This window comes from Enhydra lutris, unplaced genomic scaffold (assembly GCF_002288905.1).
Source record: "Enhydra lutris kenyoni isolate GAN:26980312 unplaced genomic scaffold, ASM228890v2 scaffoldscaffold73, whole genome shotgun sequence".
Lineage (NCBI taxonomy): Eukaryota > Metazoa > Chordata > Mammalia > Carnivora > Mustelidae > Enhydra > Enhydra lutris.
The window spans coordinates 3,044,690-3,052,247 of NW_019154157.1; the positions used below are offsets into that span (position 1 = coordinate 3,044,690).

At 38.7% G+C, this 7,558-nt stretch overlaps 1 pseudogene; it reads right to left on the bottom strand.

The window, feature by feature from the left end:
* Window positions 1-4,273: 4,273 nt before the first annotated feature.
* On the bottom strand, window positions 4,274-4,595 carry LOC111160021 (annotated as a pseudogene).
* Between the last annotated feature and the right edge of the window lie 2,963 nt (window positions 4,596-7,558).

Genomic DNA, 7,558 nt, shown 5'->3' on the forward strand with positions numbered 1-7,558 from the left:
TTCATGTCTTCTGCCCATTTTTAAATTGGATTTTTCTTTTTTGGATGTTGAGTTTTAGTTCTTTATATATTTTGGATTCTAGCCCTTTATCAGATATGTCATTTGCAAATATCTTCTCCCATTCCATAGATTGCCTTTTTTTTTTTTTTTAATTTTAAAATTTATTTTAGAGAGCGCGCACACAAGCAGAGGGAGGGGCAGAGGGAGAGGAGAGAATCTCAAGCAGATTCCCTGCTGAGTGGGGAGCCCCCTGGAGGCTTGATCTCATCACCCTGAGATCATGACCGGAGCCCAAATCAAGAGCTGGCTGCCCTGTGGGTTGCCTTTTAGTTTTGTTGATTGTTTCCTTTACTGGGCAGAAACTTTATATTTTGATGTAATCCCAGTAGTTTATTTGTACTTTTGTTTCCCTTCCTTTGTGGGGCCTATCTAGAAAAAAAGTTGCTATGGCAGATGTCACAGAAATTCTAGGATTTTATGGTTTCGGTTTCACATTTAAGTCTTTAATCCATTTTGAATTCACTTTTGTGTTTGGTGTAAGAAATGGTCTAGTTTCATTCTTTGGCATGTGGCTGTCCAGTTTTCCCAACAATATTTGTTGAAGAGACTGTCTTTTTTCCATTGGATATTCTTTCCTGCTTTGTTGAAGATTAATTGGCCATAGAATTGAGGGTTTATTTCTGGATTTTCTGTTCTGTTCTAGTGATCTACGTGTCTATTTTTGTGCAAGTACCATATGTTTTGATTATTACAGCTTTGTAATATAACTTGAAGTCTAGAATTGTGATGCCTTCATCTTTACTTTTTAAAGATTGCTTTGGCTCTTTGGGGTCTTTCGTGGTTCCATACAAACTTTGGGATTATTTGTTCTAGTTCTGTGAAAAATGCTCTTGGTAGTTTGATAAGGATTTCATTAAATATGTAGATTGCTTTGGGCAGACACTTTAACATATTTGTTCTTCCAATCCATCAGGGTGGAATGTCTCTCCTTTCTTTATGTCATCTTCAATCTCTTTCATTAGTGTTTTATAGTTTTCAGAGTACAGGGCTTTACCTCTTTGGTTCGATTTATTCCTAGCTATCTTAATACGTTTAATGCAGTTGTTAATGGGATTGGTTCCTTAATTTCTCCTTCTGTACTTCATTATTGGTGTATAGAAATGTGACAGATTTCTGTATATTGAATTTATTTCTTGTGACTTTACTGGATTTGTGTATCAGTTCTAGCAGCTTTTTGGTGGAGTCATTTGTGTTTTCTATGTATGATATGTCATGTACAAATGGTCAAAGTTTTACTTCTTTCTTACTGATTTGGATGCCTTTTATTTCTTTTTGTTGTCTGATTGCTGTGGTTAGGATTTTCAGTACTATGATGAATAAATGTGTTGAGAGTGGGCATCTTTGCCTGTTCCTCTCCTTAAGGGAAAGGCTCTCAGTTTTTCCCTATTGAAGATAATGTTAGTTGTGTGCTTTTCATAGATGGCCTTTATTATATTAAGGTATGTTCCTTCTAAACCTACTTTGGTGAGGATTTTTATCATGAATGACTCTTGTACTTTGTCAAATGCTTTTTCTGCATCTATTGAAATATCATATGGTTCTTATCCTTTCTTATTGATGTGATGTATCATATTGATTGGTTTGCAGATATTGAACCACCCTTGCAATCTAGGAATAAATCCCATTTGATTGTGGTGAATTTTTTTTTGAATGATTTTTTTTTTTAAAGATTTATTTGTTTATTTATTTGACAGACAGAGATTACAAGTAGGCAAACAGGCAGGCAGAGAGAGAGAGAGGAAGGGAAGCAGGCTCCCTGCTGAGCAGAGAGCCTGATGCGGGGCTCTATCCCAGGACCCTGGGATCATGACCTGAGCCGAAGGCAGAGGCTTTAACCCACTGAGCCACCCAGGCACCCTGAATGATTTTTTTAAATGTATTGTTGGATTTGGTTTGCTGGTATTTTGTTGAGGACTTTTGCATCTATGTCCATCAGAGATATTGGCCTGTAGCTCTTTTTTGTGGTCTGTTTACCTGGTTTGGTATTAGGGTAATGCTGGCCTCATAGAAGGAATTTGGAAATTTTCCTTCCTTTTCTACTTTTTGGAATAATTTGAGGAGAGTAGGTATTAGCTCTTATTTATTTTATTTTTTTTTAAAGATTTTATTTATTTGACAGAGATCACAAGTAGGCAGAGAGAGGAGGAAGCAGGCTCCCTGCTGAGCAGAGAGCCGGATGCAGGGCTCGATCCCAGGATCCGGGGATCATGACCTGAGCCGAAGGCAGAGGCCTCAACCCACTGAGCCATCCAGACGCCCTTAACTCTTATTTAAATGTTTGGTAGAATTCACCTGCAAAACCATCTGCTCCTGCATTTTTGTTTCTTGGGAGTTTTTTGATTACGGATTCAGTTTCTTTGCTGGCAATCCATCTGTTCAAATTTTCTGTTTGTTCCTGTTTCAGTTTTGGTAGTTTATATATTTCTAGGAACTTACCTATTTCTTCTAGGTTGTCCAATTTGTTGGCATGTAGTTTTTCATAACATTATCTTATACTTGTATTTCTGTGGTGTATGCTGTTTTAAGGTTTTGAACTATTGTGTTTTCATTTTCAGTTGTTTCCATGTACTTTTTATTTCTTCTTTTATTTCCTGGATGACTCATTAGTTGTCTAGTAGCTTGCTATTTAACCTCCATGTATTTGTGGTCCTTTTAGATTTTTTTATTGTGGTTCACTTCTAGTTTCATAGTGTTTGGTCAAAAAAGATGCATGGTATGACTTACATGTTTTTGAACTTGTTGGAACCTGTTTTGTGGTCTAATATGTGATCTATTCTGAAGAATGTTTTGTGTGCACTTGAAAAGAATATGTATTCTGCTGTTAGGATGGAATGTTCTGAATATATCTGTTAAATCTATCTGGCCCAGTGTGTCATTCAAAGCCATTGTTTTCTTGTTGATTTTTTTTTTTAAGATTTTATTTATTCAGCAAGGGGAGCAACAGAGGGAGAGGGAGAAGCAGGCTCCCCAAAGAGCAGGGGGAGCCTGATGTGGGACTCGATTGCAGGACCCTAGTATCACGATCTGAGCCAAAGTCACCCCTGATTTTCTGTTTAGTTGATCTGTCTGTTGTTATGTGTGGGGTGTTAAAGTTGTCTACTGTCATTGTATTATTATTATTGTATTATTATCCTTTCTGTGTGTTATTAATGGTGTTATGTATTTGGGTGCTCCCATGTTGGGTGCATGTCCTCATATCTTCTTGTTGGGTTGACCCCTTATGATATAGTGCCCTTCTTCGTCTTTTTGGCTTCATTCTAAAGTCTGTTTTGTCCAGTATAAGTATTGCTACTCCAGCTTTCTTTTGACATCCATTTGTATGACAGAAGTTTCTCCATTCCTCTCACTTTCAATCTGCAGGTGTCTTAAGGTCTACAGTGAGTCTCTTGTAGGCAGCATATAGATGAGTCTTGATTTTCTTTCTTTTTTTTTTAATCTCTTCTGTTACTGTGTGTCTTTTGATTGGAGCATTTCATCCATTTACATTGAAAGTAATTTTTTTTTACATTTAAAAAGTTACTTTTCATTTAACCTTTGCATTTGTACTTAAAATATACATTTTTCAAGATAACATTTAAAAATTATTCTACTACAATAACAGCATAAATATAACTGCAATTACAAAAAAAGTTAAACTGGGATCCACAGTTAAGTTATTCTCATGTTTACAAGTATGATTCTGAAATAAGTACTACTTCTAAGCAGCTGTTATTGGCTTTTAGGTTTGGTTTAAATACACGTATTTTTGGTTGTGGGGAAGCTTATAATACTATATTCCATCCTCTGTTCTGAAAGGGTTAAGGACCAACTAGCCCTAAAAACTGAAGTACTCAATCAGTCTGCAGAACAGGCGGAACACAGTTAAACAGGATTCCTACATAACATCAAAAGCATGTGATATCTGCAGCTGTGATACTCTGCAGCAACTGGAAGTACTTCAGGATTGGCAAGTTGTCCTCTTTATAACTGATTTGATCAGAAGAGTTTAAGAAAGAGCATATTTTACCACTATCAAGTACATTTAAAAGTGACATGTGCTAATTTAACTCTCCTGAATGACCTAGCTAATTACCTGGTCACTAGTAATTTGGTTACCAGGCAGATCAAGCTTGAAAGAAAGGAGGCCAATACTTAAATTACTGTGTTAATTGTGTGACCCATTCAAATGATTTATTTTCATCATAAACATATAAACTCAATATGAGATGCCTAATTAAAGCAGCACCACCAACAAAACCAAGAGAGCTTCTCTTATTCTAAGGTTAGGCTTTGCCCAGAATTCCTTATGCATGGAATAGCTCATACGGAGAGTCATTGCTCCCACAACAAAGCCTTGGGCTGCCACAGACATGTGGATCAGGTGAACAGACATTTTAGTATTTCCCCTGCTCTTCAGTTTATATAATCCATTTGCAACGATTGCTGCAAACCCCACAATTCCAGCGGGAACATACGGTGCTTCTGGCTTTTCGGATAAGTTTAGATCCCTGATCTTCATCATATGAAGAAAGGAAAACATCTATGCCAGTTGACATAGTGACTGAAGAATCCTCCTATAATAACAGGACTTAGGCTCCCTATATTAAAAGTAGTTATTGATAGATACATATTATTGCTATTTTATTACTTGTTTTGTGACTGTTTCTAAAGATTTTCTCTGATTTTCTCATGTATTTTCCTTTTCATCGTTTCCTGGTTTTCTTTAGTCATATATTTGGATTTCTTTTTCTTTATTCTTTGCATGTTTTTAATGGTTTTTGATTTGTGGTTACCATTATGTTTTGTATATATCTTCTGCATTTAGCAGTCTGTATTAAATTGATAGTTGTTTAAGTTTGAACCTATTCTTCACTCCTGTCCTCCTCACATTTTAGATAAATAGTGTCCTATTCTACAACCTTTTATTTTGTGAGTTCCTTGAGTGATTTTTTTTTTTACAGGAATATTTCTTTTTAGGGGCACCTGGGTGGCGCAGTCTGTTAAGTGTCTGCCTTTGGCTCAGGTCATAATCCTGGGGTCCAGGGATGGAGCCCCAGTTCGGGCTCCCTGCTCTGCACGGAGTCTGTTTGACTCTCTCCCTCTGCCCTTCCTCCTGCTTGTGCATTCGTGCTCTCTCTCTCTCTCAAATAAAATCTTTGGGGTGCCTGGGTGACTCAGTTGGTTAAGCAACTGCCTTTGACTCGGGTTATGATCCTGGAGGCCCAAGATCGAGTTCCTCATCGGGTTCCCTGTTCGGCAGGGAGTCTGCTTCTCCCTTTGACCCTCCCCCTCCTCGTGCTGTGTCTCTCTCTCAAATAAATAAAATCTTTAATGAATAAATAAATAAATAAATAAATAAAATCTTTAAGAAAAAGGAAAAAATTTTTTTCTTTTTATTGCTTTTGTGTTTCCTACCTTCATACTTTATTTTTGGTCTTTCCACTAATAGCATCCCCTTTAATATTTCTTACAGAGCTAGTTTAATGGTCATGAGCTCCTTTAGTTTCTGTTTGTCTGGGAAACTCTTTAACTCTCCTATTCTGAATGATAGCCTTGGTGGATAGAGCATTCTTGACTGCATGTTTTTCCCTTTCAGCACTTTGAATTTATTATGCCATGCCTTTCTGGCTTTGAAAGTTTCTGCTGAAAAATCCACTGATAGCCTTATGGGGTTTCCTTTGTATATAACTGTCTTCTTTTGTCTTGCTGCTTGTAACATTTTTTCTTTATCACTATATTTTGCCATTTTAATTACACTATGTCTTGGTTTGGATCTACTTTTGTTGATTTTGTAGGGGGTTCTGTGTGCCTCCTGAATCTGGATATTTTTTTCCTTCCCCAAGTTAGGGAAGTTTTCAGTTATTATTTCTTCAAATAAATTTTCTAGCCCCTTTTCTTTCTCTCCTTACTCCTATAATTTGAATGTTACTATGTTTTGGGGAGTCACTGAGTTCCCTAAGTCTGTTCTTGTTTTGCATAATTCTTTTTTCCGTCTTTTGTTCAGCTTGGTTACTTTCCATTACTGTGTCTTTCTCTGCTTCTTCTAGGCTTCCATTCCATCAAGTGTGTTTCTCATTTTATTTATCGAGCTTTTTGTTTCTGCTGTGTTATTTCTTATCTCTGTGTTAATGATCTCACTGATAGCCTCCATTCTTTTCTCAAATCCAGTGAGTATACTTGTGACCATTGCTTTAAATTTTCCATCAGACATGTTACTTATATCTGTTTCACTTAGATCTCTAGCTGTGGCCTTGTTCTGTTTCATTTGGACAAATTCATCTGTTTTTTCATTTTGTCTAAATCTTTATGCCTGTTTCTCTGTGTTAGGAAAGTCAGCTATGTCTCCTGTTCTTGAGAGTAATGGCTTTGTGAAGAAAGAGGTCCTGCAGTGTAGTGTTTCCTGTTCCCTAGTACGTCACCCTTCTGGGAGTGTCTCCAATATGTGCTGCATGCGCTCTGATAGTATGTCCTGGCCACTTTATCCTTCAGGCTAGTTACCTACAGAGGCTCTGTTTGCCTGTTGTAGGCAATGTTTGGTCCCTGGTTTGAGAGTGGTACGCTTTAAATAGGTGTGCTCCGGTCTGCTTGTGAAATGAGACTTGTTTCCACTGCCACTGGAACTGGGGCATCACAAAACTCCAGGGTCAGGAGACATGGTGTTGGCAGGGGTTTGGGCTAGTTGTCTTGGGGAGGGGACCTGCTGCACTGGAACTGCAGTTGTGACTAGGAGGGGTGGTTCTTCTGGACCATGGGGGTTGCAGAGCTTGTAAGCAAGCTAGGTAGGGTGTGTCTGTGCTGTGCTGGGTTCACATAGGTGTCCCTGTACTGTGGTTATGCCGAGGGAAGCAGAAGGGAAATGCCCCAGGCAGTTCCTTTGTTCCTGGAGGGGTCTCTCTGTGAATGCTGCCACCCTGGGACATGCTCCAAGGTGAGCAGTTAGCCTCCCCACTCTGTGCCCCAGGCGCCCTTCAGATCATTGTTTCCATGCCAAATGTCTGTGGGCTGTTTGCCTTGCCTTTTCTCCAAGAGCAGCCCCAATGTCCTCTGAGCTCTCCCAAACCCAAGCACACTGACCTTTAAAACTCCAGGCTTAAGCCCTGGTGGTTGGAAGAATTTATGAAATTTGGGCCCTTCCACTTTCCAAGCCAATTGCTATGAGGATATGTTATCCCTGTGCACTCCCCTGTATGCTAGTCTGTCTCTCACCCTTCTCATTGACCACAGCTCCCTCCCTACTGCAGGGGCCACAATACATTTCTCTCCCAAACCGTGTGTCTACACTTCCTACTTTCTTCCATGTGACCTCTGCCTTTAGTTGTGGAGTTTGTTCTGCCAGTCTTCAGATCAATGTCTGGGCTATTTCAGATGATTTCATAATTATCTAATTGTATTTGTGGGACAAGGTGAGCCCAGAGTCCTTCTACTCTGCTGCTGTCTTCCCCTCTCGTCTATTGAAAGAATAAAATCTTGCCATTTGCAACAACATGGATAGATCTAGAAAATATTGTGCCAAGTGAAA